The sequence below is a fragment of the Nycticebus coucang genome, chromosome 2 (assembly GCF_027406575.1).
Source record: "Nycticebus coucang isolate mNycCou1 chromosome 2, mNycCou1.pri, whole genome shotgun sequence".
Taxonomy (NCBI): Eukaryota; Metazoa; Chordata; class Mammalia; order Primates; family Lorisidae; genus Nycticebus; species Nycticebus coucang.
In genome coordinates, this window is record NC_069781.1 from 139,169,871 (window position 1) to 139,188,307 (window position 18,437).

Below are 18,437 nucleotides of genomic sequence, written 5' to 3' on the forward strand. Positions count from 1 at the left end.
ACACTTAGTTACATGATTACCTGTACAAGCTCTCACCAGAACAACTCTGGCAGGAACCCTTTCCACCTAGGATACTGAAGAAGCCCCCAAGAAATATGCAGAAACTCAGGAACTGCTTCTGTCCATCAACTTTTCCACTTGCCTTGATGACTTTGTCATTGTTTTCCTATACAGAACCTCTGCAACACAATTCCCACAACTCCCCAAACCCTCTCCCAATATGCCCCCAACCCTGCACAGCCCTTCCAACATCTGACCCATTACACTGAGGACAGTTACAGATGTACTTGGTAGAAGTAGTTTCAGAGGACTGACCATCATGCCTATCACCCCTCTTAACAAGAGTCAGGAATGTTGGGGCCCTAATGTAGCCCTACACAAATCCTCCTCATCCTACTCCCCTTCTGGAACAAAAGACTATAAAGGACCTAGCTAGCCCCACCCCAAAACTTTGCACCAAAAGACCCTAGTCCACCAAAATCCTCCAGTAGACAGTAGAATTTTCCTACAGTCAGCCACCATTTGTTGTGCTGTGTGGCAGAGGATCACTCAGTTTCACATTATCCAGAGGCCCTGGATAAAAGATTCTAGGGTCTTTACATCCCAAATTTTCATGGCTCCATTGATGCCAGTAGTACAAAATTTTCCCATGGCCCCATATAGAAAGGGCCTCCAACCATCCTCAATGTAGGCATGATCTTCGTCCCTGCCCAGGCAGGTCTCTATCACATTCTTCAACCTGCCTGAACCTCTGCACTCTCCAGTCCTGTCTCTGTGTACATGTCACTGTAGACCTTCCACTAATCTACCAACTCCAAGGGACTGCTCTGTGTGTCCAAGAGGCTAGAAAATACTTGAATTATCTCTATACCATCATATTTGATCAGGCCTGGATTTGAGTCAGGTAGTAAAGTGGCAGGATTCAAATTATTTACTTACTTTTAAGGTAATTTCAAATTATTCAAAAGGAGGTATGGATACCATCCCATTCATCCTGCTGTTAGCCACATGCCCCTTTCTGCTGCAAGAGAGTCAGATTTTGGTGAGGCTCATACACAGTAATGACCTGGCCCACAGTAAATTTATCTACATTTTTAAGGAAGTCACAGGTGGAAACCACAACTCTCAGACAAGGCAGCCAGACAGCTGATGTTTTATCAAATTGGTGAGACAAGGAGGCCATTATTTGGTTTTCCATCCTCACCAGTTGGAGCAGTACCCCCAGGCCAACTCTCGTACATGCACAGGAAGAAAGGCTTGCGAGGTCTAGGTATGGTGTATTATTCAGAGTCTTTAAAGTTCAAAAATCTTTCTTGTACTCTCCATCCCAAATTAAAGGATCATCTTCTGGCTTTTTTCAGGCCTCATATAGAAGTTTGACTATTAGTCCAAAGTTGGGGATTCAAAAAAAGCAATATCCTGCCATCCCTAAGAAACCTCTTAGCTGACTTTTCATTTGGGGCCTAGGGAATAATTATATTTTATCATCCAGTTAATAAAGTCTTTTTACTTGGTTCTACAAGGCAGTCCAACAAGTTAATATATTTTTGGCAAATTTAAGCCTTAAATCTGGAGTCCTGATAGCCAGCTTTAGCTAAATGATTTAAAGTCATAATAGGATTTTTTCAGACAAGCCTCATAAGCTTTTCCAGTAGTTAAAAGATCATTGTACCACTTTCTTTTTCTTTTTATTCAGTATTTTAATTTAATTTTCCACTAGACAAATTTACATATCTCCCTCACCCTTTTCTTTAAGTTAGTGTGACAATTCTCCATAATAAACTACTTAAAGCAGTGGTTCTCAACCTCTGGTTCGTGACTCCTTTGTAATAATGAAAATACAACCTGCGTATCATATATGTACATTATACTTCATAACAGTAGCAAAATTACAGTTATGAAGTAGCAATGAGAATAATTTTATGGTTGGGGGTCACCACAACATGAAGAACTGTATTAAAGGATTGTGGCATTAAGAGGCACTAGGAAAGTTGAGAACCACTGACTTAAAGGAAGCTTTGGTCAAGAATGGAATGAAATAGCAAAAAAAAAAAAAAAAAAAATCACTGCTGCTTTAAAAAAAATCAACACTTTCACCAATTTTATACTCAAACAAAACCACACAATATCTGCATGATATGTATTTTTAGTGTTTCCTTGGGGCTGGCTTTTCTCACTATCCAATGGCAGAGCTATGGTCAGCCACTGCTTGTTGTGCTGTTTAGCAGAGGCTCACTCAGTTTCACATTATCCAGAGGTGCTGGATAGAAGATTATAAGGTCTTGAAATCTCAAATGGTCATGGCTCCATTGATGCCAATAGTGCAAAATTTGTAACAATCTTACTCCACCTCATAAATAGACACTCAAGTGATGCTATTCTGGTGCAGCGTCTCCAGGGCTGCACTGTGGTCCTTGTTCATGGCCCTCTTGTCCATGTTGCAGAAATGTTCCATGGAAGACATGTGCTGGATGCTCTGTTTGGAATGTCTAACTTGGACACAAAGGTCAAGCAGCTGGGAACATCTTAAAGAGCATTGGGCAGCAGTCATGGCCAGTAGTCATGGCCAGCAGCCACATACTATTCTCCAAGACAAATGATACACTCAGGAGTGGCAATAACTCTGTTTTCAGAGTTGGGACTTGTATACTTTTTGAGACATTAGCAGCAGACATGGTGCTCTATGACTGACCCAGGCTAGGAGGTTCCCACTGATGGAGAAGCTGACCCCATGGACCCAGCCATCTGTGCCATTGACCCCAAACTCTGACATCAGCTGACCAAAAGGCATCTTTCTGTCCCAGGGTGTACTGGCTGGCTTTCCATCCCTTCTTTAAGATAGGCAGAAAACACTCTGCATTTGAAGTCACATGATCCCACTACAAGCAAAACATTGTTGGGATGCCAATCCAAGCTGAGGACTGTGGAGCAAATCAGCTTTTTAAATGTGTTTGCTTACCCACCAGTCATTTTCGGACTCAAAGTAACAAACAGAAATGAGTCATGCTCCACTTCCCACAGCAAATTTGTTCTCTAAGTGGGGCCCCTTCACAAAATTGGCTGCACAATTAATTCTCAGTAACACCAGTGTTGGCTTCCAGACATCATCTTTCTGACTCCAGACATAAGCATTGCCATCTGCCCTGCAAGTGACGATGCAGTCACTTTTGGGAGCCCAGTTAATACCTGTGATGTGTCCGTTGTGCTCCTTGAGTTCATGAGCTTTTATCCACTGGCTTCTGTTTTTCTTATAGATGTGCACTTCGTGATTATTGGGGCTACGGACAATTTGGTATGATCCCTGTTCCAGGCATGACAAGTGAATGGCTCTATTAAAAATGATGCAGGGATATGATTCTTAGAGTTTTCAAAGAATAGAAAGCTGGAGTGGGAGAAAGTTGGATGGGATCAGAGCGGAGAATTCACGGACTCTAGTCACTCAATGCAAACAGGCTCCACAGGAACAGGCGGAGGATTGAGGCCCAGAGTGAGAGGCTGACCGATCCCCCTTTGCCCCATTTTCTATCCTCTCCCCACTTTTATTTTCACCTAGGGATCTTGGGAAATTAATATTCCTTTCTCCAGATGGAGTTTATAGCCAGGGCTTCCCCAAAAGAGGGTAATTTTTTAAAACCTGTGGAAGCACAGCCCAGGTTTTGAGACTTTTCTGAGTTTCTGGGCCCCGATACTCAAAAGCAAAGATTTTCTCTGAATTGGGTGTTTATGGTATATAGAAAAAGTGTTTTGTTTTTTTGTTTGTCTTAATGCGACACTGAATACTAACTTGATTCCAGGGGCAAAGCATCCAGAAGTGTATGTGGATTCAGGACTGTAGGGTGAATGTCCTGAACAATCTCATTAATGACTCTTAAGTCTTAGACAAACTCATACTCTTTTGTGCCTGGCTTTCTTACTGGCAAATTATAAGTAGCAAGTTCAAATAAGACCATATTTCCAAAATTTGTCAATCAGAGGGCAATTTCTTCTAATGCCTCTTTTGTCAAATAATACTGATTCCTCTGAGGCTCTGGTGAGTTTGGTTTAAGAGTTATTTATGCCAGGGTTAGGTAGGGATTTCCCTGATCCACACTGAGGGTTAACTTGTTCCTCTGTTTCTGATGGCCAAGATCTGGATTATGGGGCTGGTTTACCATCTGCCAGATGTGTTCATGGGGCAAAATTAGCTGAAGATGGTTGGCAACTGAGGAAGAGGTTATATGTGCTTTCAATTTTATAGAAATGAGCCACCACTCCTGGCACCACCTGAAGATTTATATCTACCAAGGGGAGACCCTGATACTTACCATAAACCTCCAGGCTGGTTCCATTTAAATCACCAAATATGTAAGCAGGGTGATGGTACCAGTAGTCAAATACTTATGCAGATTAAAATTGGCTTTTATTAACAATATCTAGAATCTGGTGAAGACATTGTTTTTAAAGCCCATCTTACTTTTTGAGAACTTTATAAGGTTTTTATGTTTTTTTCCCCAAAGTTATTACTTAGCTATATATTATTAAGTCCTTTTGTCTCAAGTTGTAAGACACTATCACTAAATCCTCTTGTCTCAAGCAGTAGGACATTAACTATACACCATTAACCTTCTTATTTTAAGTGATAGGAAACTATTTATGCATCACAAAATCCTCTTAGGTCAAGTTTTAAGATACTTAACACCATTTGTCACATTTCTAAATTTCTCATGCTTTTATCTGTTGTTTTATCTCAAAATGGTATTCACAGCACTCGCATCTTTGACTGTCTGCTAACTAGTTAGATCATTAAGTGACTTTACAGATAACGGAGGGGGGTTAAGTTTTTTCTTTCTTGTTTACACTATTAAGCACAGGAATTTATAGTGTTGGTTGGGGTGACATATATATACTACCAATGAAAAACTGGAATACTACTCCATACGTGGAGGTAAGGAAAAATATGTTTGGAATACAGTCTGATATTCATGGGACTATCAATTAAGTTGACAGAGAAATTATACTTCTTCTAGGTCTTTCTGAAAGTTTTGACCTATTGACATATAGCGGGTGCAACAAAGTAAGACTCCAATAGACACTGTACACTGTTCAATTCCAAATTTCATTTTAGTGACACAAATTCCAATTCATTCTTCTGTTTCTCTCTGTGAGTTTGAGTCACAATGTTCCTTATTCACTATCATGTTGCCCATTAGATCCATATAGCCAGGGGTGGAGTCGTGATGGGGTAACTGCAGGAGAAATGAAATATTTTTGAGGAAAAACTCATAGTTAAACAAGAAAATTTATTCTCCGAAATACGATAATCTGAAGGATATTGACCAATACTTGGAAGCACATCACCTTTCAAGACTTAGCCAGAATCCATACAAAATCTTTCTAAAAAGAAAAGCCCGGGACCAGATGACTTCACTTCAGAATTCTACCAAACCTTAAAAAGGAATTAGTACCTATATTACTCAACCTGTTCCAAAATGTAGAAAAAGAAAAAAGACTACCCACCACATTCTAAAAAGCAAACATCACCAAGATCCCCAAACCAGGAAAAGACCCAACAAGAAAAGAAAATTATAGACCAATATCACTAATGAATATACATGAAAAAATATTCAACAGATCCTAACAAACAAAATCCAGAAACACATCAAACAAATTATACATTATGACCAAGTTGGTTTTATCCCAGGGTCTCGATGCTGGTTCAATATATGTAAAGTATAATTACAATATATGTAAAGTATAAGTATAATTCAGCACATAAAAACTAAAAAACAAAGACCATATTATTCTCCCAATTGATGAACAAAAAGCTTTTGATAATATCCAGCATCCCTTCATGATCAGAACACTTAAGAAAATTGGTATGGAAGGGACATTTCTTAAAGTGATAGAGGCCACCTACAGCAAACCCACAGCCAATATCATATTGAATAAAGTTAAATCAAAATCATTTCCACTCACATCAGGAGACAGACAAGGCTGCCCATTGTCTCCACTGCTCTTTAACATTGTAATGGAAGTTTTGGCCATCACGATCAGGGAAGAAAAGGCGATTAAAAGTATCCATATAGGGTGAGAAGAGATCAAACATTCACTGTTCGCAGATGATACAATTGCATATCTGGAAAACAACAGGGATTCTACTACAAAACTCTTACAAGTGATCAAGGAATACAGCAGTGTCTCAGGTTACAAAATCAACACTCATAAATCGGTAGCCTTTATATATACCAACAATAGTCGAACTGAAAAAACAGTTCAGGACTCTATTCCATTCACAGTAGTGCCAAAAAAGATGAAATATTTAGGGTGTTTATCTAACAAAGGACGTGAAAGATCTCTATAAAGAGAACTATGAAACTCTAAAAAGAGAAATAGGTGAAAATGTTTACAAATGGAGAAATATACCATGCTCAAGGCTGGGAAGAATCAACATTGTTAAAATGTCCATACTACCCAAAGCAATATACAATTTTAATGCAATACCTATTAAAGTGTCACTGTCAAACTTTAAAGATCTTGAAAAAAATAATACTTCATTTTATATGGAATCAGAAAAAACCTCGAATAGCCAAGATAATACTCAGAAATAAAAAGAAAGCAGGAGGAATCATGTTATCAGACCTCAGACTATACTAATAAATCAATAGAGATCAAAACAGCATGGTACTAGCACAAAAACAGAGAAGTAGATGTCTGGAACAGAATAAAGAATAAATAAAGATGAGTCAAGCTACTTACCGTTATTTGATCTTTGACAAGCCAATTAAAAACATTCAGTGGGGAAAAGATTCCCTATTTAACAAATGGTGCTGGGTGACCTGGCTGGCAACCTGCAGAAGACTGAAACTGGACCCACACCTTTCACCATTAACTAAGATAGACTCTAACTGGATTAAAGATTTAAACTTAAGACATGAAACTATAAAAATACTAGAAAAGAGAGTGCGGGAAAAACCCTTGAAGAAATCAGTCTGGGCGAGTATTTTATGAGGAGGACCCCCCAGGCAATTGAAGCAGCTTCAAAAATAGACTACTAGGAACTGATCAAACTAAAAAGCTTCTGCACAGCCAAGAACACCGTAAGTAAAGCAAGCAAACAGCCCTCAGAGTGGGAGAAGACATTTGCAGTTTATGTCTCCGACAAGGGTTTAACAACTAGAATCCACAGAAAACTCAAACATATAAGCAAGAAAAGAACAAGTGATCCCATTTCAGGCTGGGGAAGGGATTTGAAGAGAAACTTCTCTGAAGAAGACAAGCACATGGCCTACAGACACATGAAAAAATGCTCATCATCTTTTATGATCAGAGAAATGCAAATCAAAACTACCTTGAGATACCATCTAACTCCAGTAAGTTTAGCCCATATCACAAAATACCAAGACCAAAGATGTTGGCTTGGATGTGGAGAAAAGGGAACACTTCTACACTGCTGGTGGGAATGCAAATTAATACATTCCTTTTGGAAAGATGTTTGGAGAACACTAAGAGATCTAAAAATAGATCTTCCATCGAATCCTATAATTCCTCTACTAGGTATATTCCCAGAAGACCAAAAATCACATTATAACAAAGATATTTGTACAAGAATGTTTATTGCAGCCCAATTCACAATTGCTAAGTCATGGAAAAAGCCCAAGTGCTCATGGATCCACGAATGGATCAATAAATTGTGGTACATGTACAACATGGAATATTTTGCAGCTTTAAAGAAAGATGGGGACTTTACCTCTTTCATTTTAACATGTATACAGCTGGAACATATTCTTCTTAGTAAAGTATCTCAAGAATGGAAGAAAAGGCATACAATGTACTCAGCCCAACTATGAAACTAATTTATGGCTTTCATAGGAAAGCTATAACCCAGTTATAACCTAAGAATATGGGGAAGGGGGAGAGGGAGGTGAGGGAGGGGGAGGTTGGGTAGAGGGAGGGTGATTGATGGGATTACACCTGCAGTGCATCTTACAAGGGTACATGTGAAACTTAGTGAGTGCAGAATATGATTATCCTAACACAATAACTAAGAAAATGCCAGGAATGCTATGTTAACCAGTGTGATGAAAATGTGTCAAACTGTTTATAAAACCAGTGCATGGTGCCCCATGATCGCATTAATGTACACAGCTATGATCTAATACTAATAAAAAAAAAATCAAAGCTCATAGTTATTAAACATGGCTCATCACATGCAGAAAAATGTTACAAAGTTTATGGAAATTATATGGAAGAATAGATACAAGGCAGAGTATGTGAAGAGAAGAAGGGCAGTGGTACTGAAACTGAAAACAGTTGTCAGCTTTCCCATTGCCTCATATCATTGCTTTAGGAGAATTTCCAGGCTGTGGTGTAAAGTGAATTTTGGAAGACTCTCTGAGTTGATAAGAAGATGGGACTTAAAGTCTGTAGAATGGTAATAATGCTGGATAGTAAGAAACAGGAAGTTTATTCATGCCAGTGCCTATGCAGGCTGAGTACCATCATTAGCCCCTGAGATTTGATTTATAGAGTAGGTGCAGTACAGATAAAAACAAAAGAACAACAACAACAAAACCCACAAAAACATAAAAGGAAGCCATTTGAACCAACTTGGCCTTCAGCCCTTTTATTTATGACTGTAAAACCTCAAAGTCCTTTACATGACACAGTCATCTTGCTACAAGCATAAGGATGTTGGGACAGTCCTTAGAGATAAGTAAATGATAGGTATAAGAAGATTGAATGGGGGGGCGGAGCATGATGGCAGACAGGACGGACGTGTAGCCCACCTGTCCCAAGACATCAGGTGAGAGGAAAGGGGCCTGGACCTTCCCGGTGTGTGGATTATTGCAGCGGACAGACAGCTGGAGAAACTCAGCGAACTGGAGATTGCTATATATGAGCGGTAATTTAAAACCACAGAATCTGTTGTAGAGATTCTTCCCTGCTCGGCCATGCTGGCCAACAGGCCCCTCACCTACGGAGGTCAGAAGCTTGTAAATGCTGACAAAACCCAATTGACAAATATTTATTCCTGAACTGAGGGAGGCATCTGAAAGGAGAGCCACTCAAAACCATGGGGAGCTGGGAAACCTGTTAGACAATTGAAGGGAAGGGATCCTGCCTGGGAAACAGACATTTTGAACTACCCAAAAGGGCGGGCACCTTTCCCCCAGGTGTTGGAGGGGGATGGCAGTTCAGGCTGAGGGGCGATCTGGCGGGTGCTGATCCAAATGGAAAATGCTCAACCATAAAACTCAGAATAAGGTCCCCGAGCACTCCAACCATGGGAACCAGCTGAATCCGCCAACCTGGCGCCACCCGGCTACCGCCACTGAAACTGCTAAAGCCGTGGACAGAGCCGTGGGAGCCAGCTCCAGCCAGCTGGAGCTACAAGCCTGCCAACGACCGCAGGAACACAGCACCACTCTCCCCACAGCCAATTGCAGTCACCAGTTTGCAGGAGGACCTGGGAGCAGAGTAGAAAGACTTAAGGGGCCTGGACACTTGCAATGAGTGGGAAGGTTGGTCGCAAGTGCTGTCTGGAAGGGAACAGCAGAAGTTACACAATTCTTGGGCGACAAACTTTTACAGAAATTATAAAATGGCGATTGGCCATGGAAGGTGTTTACCATGGTAACAACATAAACTGAGAATCAGGTATAAGCCTCGGAATCACTCACAGCGCCATCTGGTGTCCAGAAAGTATATTGCGGTATGAATATATTCCTACGAAAGTTGATCCCTACAGCAGACATATAGATGTATATGGGTATATTTCTACACGCAAAGATATTTTTGTAGTTGGTGCCTTTTTTTTCTTTTTTCTGGTTGTTGTTTTGGGGGGGGTTTGTTTTGTTTTGTCCTGTTTTTTCCTCACCATTTTCTTGGACGAGCTTTCAATAATTTTTTATTATTACTTTATATATAGATATCTTTTTTATTTCTATGTTTTCTAATTTTAATTTCTTCTTTCTTCTCTTTTAAGATCTCTACTAACACCACTTTTTTCCCTCGTTTTTTCTTTCTTTCAATTATTTTACAATTATCACTATTTTATTGCAGTTGTTTTTATATTGCTGTTGTCATGGGTGTTGTCTGTATGTCTGTGTGTTTCTGTCTGTTTCTGTATCTATGGGCCCATGTACCTGATGACCTTTGTATCTGTTTGTTTGTTCATTTGGTCTCAATGAGCTTAGTGTTACGACCTGCAACTCTGAGCTGCCAGCACTCCCCTCCAATCTCACTCCGTGATCTGAAGACCTGCCCCCCCAGGAGTCCAGATTCTTGGGTTAACTTTCAAGAGGTGTAGACAGGAACTGGACTGCAGCTGGCCAGTGCTGATTCTGTAGCTCAGGAGTGAGAAGACGACGGTCGGCTAAGAGGGAATCACACTGGAGCAGTGGTGCCCCAAGGTGCAGAGCATCAGCCATCTGAAACAATAACAAGGCCCACTCCCAGATATCCCACAGCCTCTCCTCCTGTCTCCCTGGGCAAACAGATGAGGCCGAGCATCTTCTCTGATGGCAACCACCACGGAACAGACCTGGGACTGAAACACAGGCCCCGTGAGTAAAGGGTTTGCCTGAGGCGGTATTGACCTGGGTGGAACATGTGGACTAGAAAACACACCCACAGAGCCAGAAAACTCCCAGGGTGGGGCTGATCCAGGCTCTACTGAGCCTAAGATGCACCTGGCCCTCAGGGAATCACCAGCCTACAGACAAAGGAGACCAAGAGGCTACAGCCGACAACTAATCGTGCTGCAAATACAAACCAGCAGGAGTAAAGACAGGGCCTGAGGCACAGGTTCTGGGAACACAAATCAGCCTCTACTCTGCTGAGGAATCTAGCAAGGTCAGAAAAAACACACAGGGTTGTTCTGTTCACCCAGTAACATAAACTAAGGGTGGGACTGGAACTGAGTGAACACCTCCAGCCTCCATCAAGTGCCTGAGGTCGACAGGCCACACCACACCCTGCTGGATAAAGACAGAGAGCAGAGATGTAGATGAGCAGACACAGACCACCCTGTGACATAGGCAGGTGCAAACCTCTCGATTATCTGCTTACTGCAGACAACTGACTAGGTAACAGCCCTGTGGGGCTAGCAGCAACTGGGTGTGACAGAGCTTCAATCTGGGGAAGGAGGCATCAACCTTCCCAGACTGATCTATTTAGTGGGTGGCTCCTCCTGACCCCTCACAGCACTGGAGCAAGCCATAGTAGAGCAGTCATCAGACCCCTGTGATCCAGTTCCCAGGGACCTCTTGAACTCTCCCACCCAAGACAGCTGCTGACTGAGACAATTGATTTGGACCTTTTGAACTGAGCCAATAACCTGGGGACTATCCAGGTGGTACCCTGGGTGTGTGATTGTAGGAAGGTTTGATTTTCCTTTTCCATTCATTGCCTGTGGTGGGTGGGGTGAATTAATTGCTGGTATTTCTCCACAGCTGAGACTTCAACCCACAGTAACTGTTTCACTTGGGTCAAATAGAAACCAGTTGAAAACAAGACAGAATCACTTAGCCCCTCTACACCAAATAGGGCCCCAGTTTATCAGGCCACAGCACTGTACGGGTCCTCGACAAAGCACCAGGGGGGAAATCTAAAGGAGTAAAACAATCAAGGGGTGGAATCAGTGGAAAAAGTCTGGTAAAATGAATAACCAGAATAGATCAACGCCCCCAAGGAAGGATATGGCAGATGAAATTGAAGATCCCATTCATAAACAACTGGCCGAGATGTCAGAAAACAAATTCAGAATTTGGATGGCAAACAAGATTAACAAAATGGAACTAGAAATTCGAGGAGAAATTCAAAAGCTGTCTCAAGAATTTAACGAATTTAAAGACAAAACTAGCAAAGATTTAGACACACTGAAGCAAGAATTTGCAGCCCTCAAACATCTGAAAAATACAGTAGAATGCCTCACCAACAGAATGGAGCAAGCAGAAGAAATAATTTCCGACATTGAAGATAAAGCCTATGAACGCTCTCAAATTCTCAAAGAGGAACAGAAATGGAGAGCAAAAACAGATCATTCTCTCAGAGAGTTCTGGGATAATTCGAAGAAGGGAAATATCTGAATCATTGGAATTTCTGAAACCGATGAAGTGGCCTCGCTGGGCACAGAGGCCCTTCTACAGGAAATTATGAAAGAGAACTTTCCAGACATGCTTAGAGATTCTGAAATACAGATAGAAGACAGCTTCAGAACCCCAGAAAGACTGAATCCAAATAAGACATCCCCCAGGCATATCATAATTAGCTTCACTAAAGTTAATATGAAGGAGAAAGTTCTCAAAGCTGCCAGGCGAAAGAAAGTTATTATGTACAAAGGCAGGAATATTAGAATGACTGCAGACCTCTCTGCTGAAATTTTTCAAGCCAGAAGAGGTTGGTCATCGACTTTTAATCTCCTAAATCAAACTAACTTACAACCCCAGATCTTGTATCCAGCTAAACTGAGTTTCATCAATGATGGAGAAATTAAATACTTTAATGACATTCATATGTTGAAGAAATTTGCCATAACCAAACCAGCTCTTCAGGATATTCTCAGACCTATCATCCATAAAGACCAACCGAATCCTATACCACAAAAGTAAACTCACTCAGAAACTTCTGATCAAACTCCAACTTCCACACTGGTGAACAGATTCAAAATGCCCATGGGACTTTTGAAAAACTCGATACACAAAACTTCACCAGACTTATCAATATTCTCCATTAATGTGAATGGCTTAAACTGTCTTCTAAAGACGCATAGGCTAGCTGACTGGATACAAAAACTCAGGACAGATATTTGCTGCATACAAGAATCACATCTTAACTTAAAAGACAAATACAGACTCAGGGTGAAAGGATGGTCATCCATATTTTAGGCAAATGGTAATAAGAAAAAAGCAGGTGTTCAATCTTATTTGTTGATACAATATGCTTTAAACCAACAAAAGTAAAGAAGGACAAGAATGGTCACTACATACTTGTTAAGGGTAAGACTCAATATGATAAGATTTCAGTCATTAATATCTATGTACCCAACCAGAATGTACCTCAATTTATAACAGAAACTTTAACAGACATGAGCAACTTGATGTCCTCCAGCTCCATAATAGTCAGAGATTTCAACACCCGTTTCGCAATCCTCCCACAAGAAGCTGAATAAAGAAATCTTAGATTTAAACCTAACCATCCAACTTTTGGATTTAGCAGATATCTACAGAACATTTCATCCCAACAAAACTGAATACACATACTTCTCATCACCCCACGGAACTTACTCCAAAATTGATCACATCTTAGGTCACAAGTCTAACCTCAGTAAATTTAAAGGAATAGAAATTATTCCATGCATCTTCTCAGACCATCATGGGACAAAACTTGAGCTGAGTAACAACAAGAATCTGCAAAACATACAAAACAAGAATCATACAAAACATACAACAAGAATCATACAAAAACATGGAAGTTAAATAACCTTATGTTGAAGGATAGCTGGGTCAGAGATGAGATTAAGAAAGAAATCACCAATTTTTTGAAACAAAATGATAATGAAGACACGAACTATCAGAACCTCTGGGACACCGCAAAGGCAGTTCTAAGAGGGAAATTTATAGCACAGCAAGCCTTCCTCAAGAGAACGGAAAGAGAGGAAGTTAACAACTTAATGGGACATCTCAAGCAACTAGAAAAGTAGAACATTCCAACCCCACACCCAGTAGAAGAAAAGAAATAACCAAAATTAGAGCAGAATTAAATGAAATTGAAAACAAAAGAATAATACAACAGATCAATAAATCAAAAAGCTCGTTTTTGGAAAAGGTCAATAAAATAGATAAAACTTTGGCCAAGCTAATCAGGAAAAAAAGAGTAAAATCTCTAATCTCATCAATCAGAAACAACAAAGGTGAAATAACAACAGACACCTCAGAAATCCAAAAAATTCTTAATGACTATTACAAGAAACTTTATTCTCAGAAATATGACAATTTGAAGTAAAATAACCAATACTTAGAAGCACGTCACCTTCCAAGACTTAGCCAGAATCAAGTGGAAATGTTGAACAGGCCCATATCAAGTTCAGAAATAGCATCAACCATACAAAATCTCCCTAAAAAGAAAAGCCCGGGACCAGATGGTTTCACGTCAGAATTCTACCAAATCTTTAAAGAGGAATTAGTACCTATGTTATTCAACCTGTTCCAAAAGGTAGAAAAAGAAGGAAGACTATGCAACACGTTCTATGAAGCAAACATAACCCTGATCCCCAAATCAGGAAAAGACCCAACAAGAAAAGAAAACTATAGACCAATATCACTAATGAATATAGATGCAAAAATATTCAACAACTTCCTAAGAAACAGAATCCAGCAACACATCAAAAATATACATCATGACCACATCGATTTTATCCATGGGTCTTAATGCTGGTTCAATATACTTAAATCTATAAATGAAATTCAGCACATAAACAAATTAAAACACAGAGACCATACGATTCTCTCAATCGATTTAGAAAAAGCCTTCGATAATATCCAGCATCCCTTCATGATCAGAACACTTAAGAAAATTGGTATAGAATGGACATTTCTCAATCTGATAGATACCATTTACAGCAAACACACAGCCAACATCATATTGATTGGAATTATTTCCACTCAGATCTGGAACAAAACAATGCTGCCCATTGTCTCCATTGCTTTTCAACATTGTAATGGAAATTTTAGCCACCACAATTAGGGAAGAAAAGGTGATCAAGGGTATCCATATAGGGTCAGAAGAGATTAAACTTTCGCTCCTCGCAGATGATATGATTGTATATCTGGAAAACACTAGGGACTCTACTACAAAACTCTTAGAATTGATCAAGGAATACAGCAGTGTCTCAGGTTACAAGATCAACATTCATAAACCGGTAGCCTTTATATATACCAACAATAGTCAATTTGAAAAAACAATTAAGGACTCTATGCCATTCACAGTAGTGCCAAAAAAGATGAAATACTTGGGAGTTTATCTAGCAAAGGACGTGAAAGATCTGTATAAAGAAAACTATGAAACTCTAAGAAAAGGAATAGATGAAAATGTTAACAAATGGAAAAACATACCATGCTCATGGCTGGGAAGAATCAACATTGTTAAAATGTCCATGCTACGCAAAGCAATATATAATTTCAATGCAATCCCCATTAAAGCTCCACTGTTATAATTTAATGATCTCAAGAAAACAATACTTCGTTTTGTATGTAATCAGAAAAAAACTTGAATAGCCAAGACATTACTCAGAAATAAAAACAAAGCAGGAGGAATCATGCTACCAAACCTCAGACTATACTACAAATCGATAGTGATCAAAACAGCATGGTATTGGCACAAAAATAGAGAATTAGATATCTGGAACAGAATAGAGAATCAAGAGATGAATCCAGCTACTTACCGTTATTTAATCTTTGACAAGCCAATTAAAAATATTCAGTGGGGAAAATATTCCATATTTAACAAATGGTGCTGGGTGAACTGGCTGGCAACCTGCAGAAGACTGAAACTGGACCCACACTTTTCACCATTAACTAAGATAGACTCTCACTTGATTAAAGATTTAAACCTAAGACATGAAACTATAAAAATACTAAAGGAGAGTGCAGGGGAAACCCTTGAAGAAATCTGTCTGGGCGAGTATTTTATGAAGAATACCCCCCGGGCAATTGAAGCAGCTTCAAAAATACACTACTGGGATTTGATCAAACTAAAAAGCTTCTGCACAACCAAGAACGCTGTAAGTAAAGCAAGCAAAGAGCCCTTTGAATGGGAGAAGATATTTGCAGGTTATTTCTCTGACAAAGTTTTAATAACCAGAATCCACAGAGAACTCAAACGCATTAGCAAGAAACAACAAGGGATCCCATCGCAGGCTGGGCAAAGGACTTGAAGAGAAATTTCTCTGAAGAAGACAGGCGCATGGCCTTCAGACATATGAAGATATGCTCATCATCTTTAATCGTCAGAGAAATGCAAATCAAACCTACTTTGAGACATCATCTAACTCCAGTAAGACTAGCCTATATCACAAAATCCCAAGACCAGAGATGTTGGTGTGGATGCGGAGAAAAGGGAACACTTTTGCACTGCTGGTGGGAATGCAAATTATTACATTCATTTTGGAAAGATATATGAAGAACACTTAGAGATTTAAAAATAGAACTGCCATTCAATCCTGTAATTCCTCTACTTGGCATATACCCAGAAGACAAAAAATCACATCATAACAAAGATATTTGTACCAGAATGTTTATTGCAGCCCAATTCATAATTGCTAAGTCGTGGAAAAAGCCCAAGTGCCCATCGATCCACGAATGGATTAATAAATTGTGGTATATGTGCACCATATAATATTATGCAGCCTTAAAGAAAGATGGAGACTTTACCTCTTTCATGTTTACATGGATGGAACTGGAAAATATTCTTCTTAGTAAAGTATCTCAAGAATGGAAAAAAAAGTACCCAATGTACTCACCCCTACTATGAAACTAATTTAGGGCTCTCACATGAAAGCTATAACCCAGTTACAACCTAACAACAGGGGGAAGGGGGATCGGGAGGGGAGGGAGGGGGGATGTGGCTAGAGGTAGGGGTACCTGTGGGATCACACCTGCGGTGCAGCTTACTTGGATATATGTGAAACTTAGTAAATGTAGAATGTAAGTGTCTTAGCCCAATAACTGAAAAACGCCAGGAGGCTATATCAACCAGTGTGATGAAAATGTGTCAAACGGTTTATGAAGCTAGTGTGTGGTGCCCCATGATCATATCAATGTACACAGCTATGATTTAATAATAAAAAAAAATGCAAAGAGGGAAAAAAGAAATAAAAGAAGAAGATTGAACCACCTCTGTGGACACCAACCTACCCTTTCTATGTTATTTTGTTATGTGTTGCTGATAAATTAAAGTACTCCCCTGGGCCATCAGGTGACATAGTGATATTCGACAATGCAACATGTGGCACTTTTTCTAACATGAGTTCACAAACTTAACTGTCAGAACTCATATCTTCTATGTGGTTTACATGGAGTGTAGTGTTGCTTTTTATATACATTTAAATTAAATTAAATTATACCTAGGCTGTCATACAGTATATGACAGATGCTATTTTTTTCAATTAAATATTGAAAATTGAAATTCTCTGTGTACCATATCAAAGAATAGAGACTCTGACTGAAGCCTATGGCTTATCTGAAGAAATAAATGCCCAATTATTAAGTTAGAGTATTAGTAGCAATAAAATAATAGTGTTCTTAGTTCATTGTTTGTTCATAGGTCATAAGCCTTGAAGAAATGACCGCAATCCTTGTGTAAGTGTTTTTAGCCTAGTAGCCTAAAGATTTACATACTTATGCAGTAGACAGATGCCACTGATTCTCAGAGATTCATACTGCATGAATGTATCCTTCACAAAAGCATGTGTATTTCATTCAGTCATGTTGGCAGTAGGGCATTCCTAATTCCAAACCCTAAATAAATCCTGTCTGGAATCCTGAATGTTTTCTTCTCTCATCTTAATGCCTTTTTGTTGTTGTTGTTTGTTTGTTTAAGGTAAAGAAATCCTTGTTAAACCCAGGTTCTGGAATCCTGCTTCATTAGCCAACATAGCCCTTTGTTCACACAGGAATGGTGTCAAGGACTGTGAAAGGTTCAGTATAAACCTGTGAAAACCGTAGGATCAATTAAATAATTAGAAGCTGGGTAAAATTTTGGCTCAGACAACACAAATGAAAATATCATAAGAATGATTTTTTAAAAAATTAAGCTAGATGAAAATAATAAATTAAATATTACAATTTCCTCTCTATATGCCAATATCATGAAAATATTTGAAGAGACATATACATTTTTGAAATAGTATTTTTTTATATTACTAAGTACTAAAAATAACTTTAGTAATCACTCATTAAAAATCAGGTGATACAAGTGAAGGGCAAGATGGTGGACTGAGAGCTGCTTCCGAGGGAGGCTCCTGTCCAAAAGGAAAGATAACATCCATAAACAGCCCAATTAAGCTGAAGACTGGGAGCCCAGCCAAGAGAGAGATGATAACTGCAGGTCACCTCTGCTAAGGCAAGCTGTGACACCAAGAAACCAAGCTTCAGTTACAAAATTCATCTGGAAAGAGGAGTGTCCATCCCCTCCCACAAGAAAGCTGTGGTTTTTCTTTGTTTTTCTGTCTCCTTTCTTTTCTCTCTTCATTTGCTCCTGCAGGTTTTCTACAGACAAGTGGCGAACTGTGGACCTCTTGCCTCACCCCACGGGTGAGTGCTATCAGAAATGGGGACTACTTACTCAGAATAACCTTGCCATGACTCTGAACACTCTTGCTAGGCAAAAATATTGAAGATCTTCCCTACCATTCTGAAATTCCAGTACACCCTTCCCCCCCTTACCCGATGAACCAGAAG

General features: G+C 39.5%; 1 pseudogene; it reads right to left on the reverse strand.

The window, feature by feature from the left end:
- Nucleotides 1-555: 555 nt before the first annotated feature.
- Nucleotides 556-18,437, reverse strand: part of LOC128560048 (actin-related protein 2/3 complex subunit 1A-like) — a 38,509-nt pseudogene continuing 20,627 nt past the window's right edge.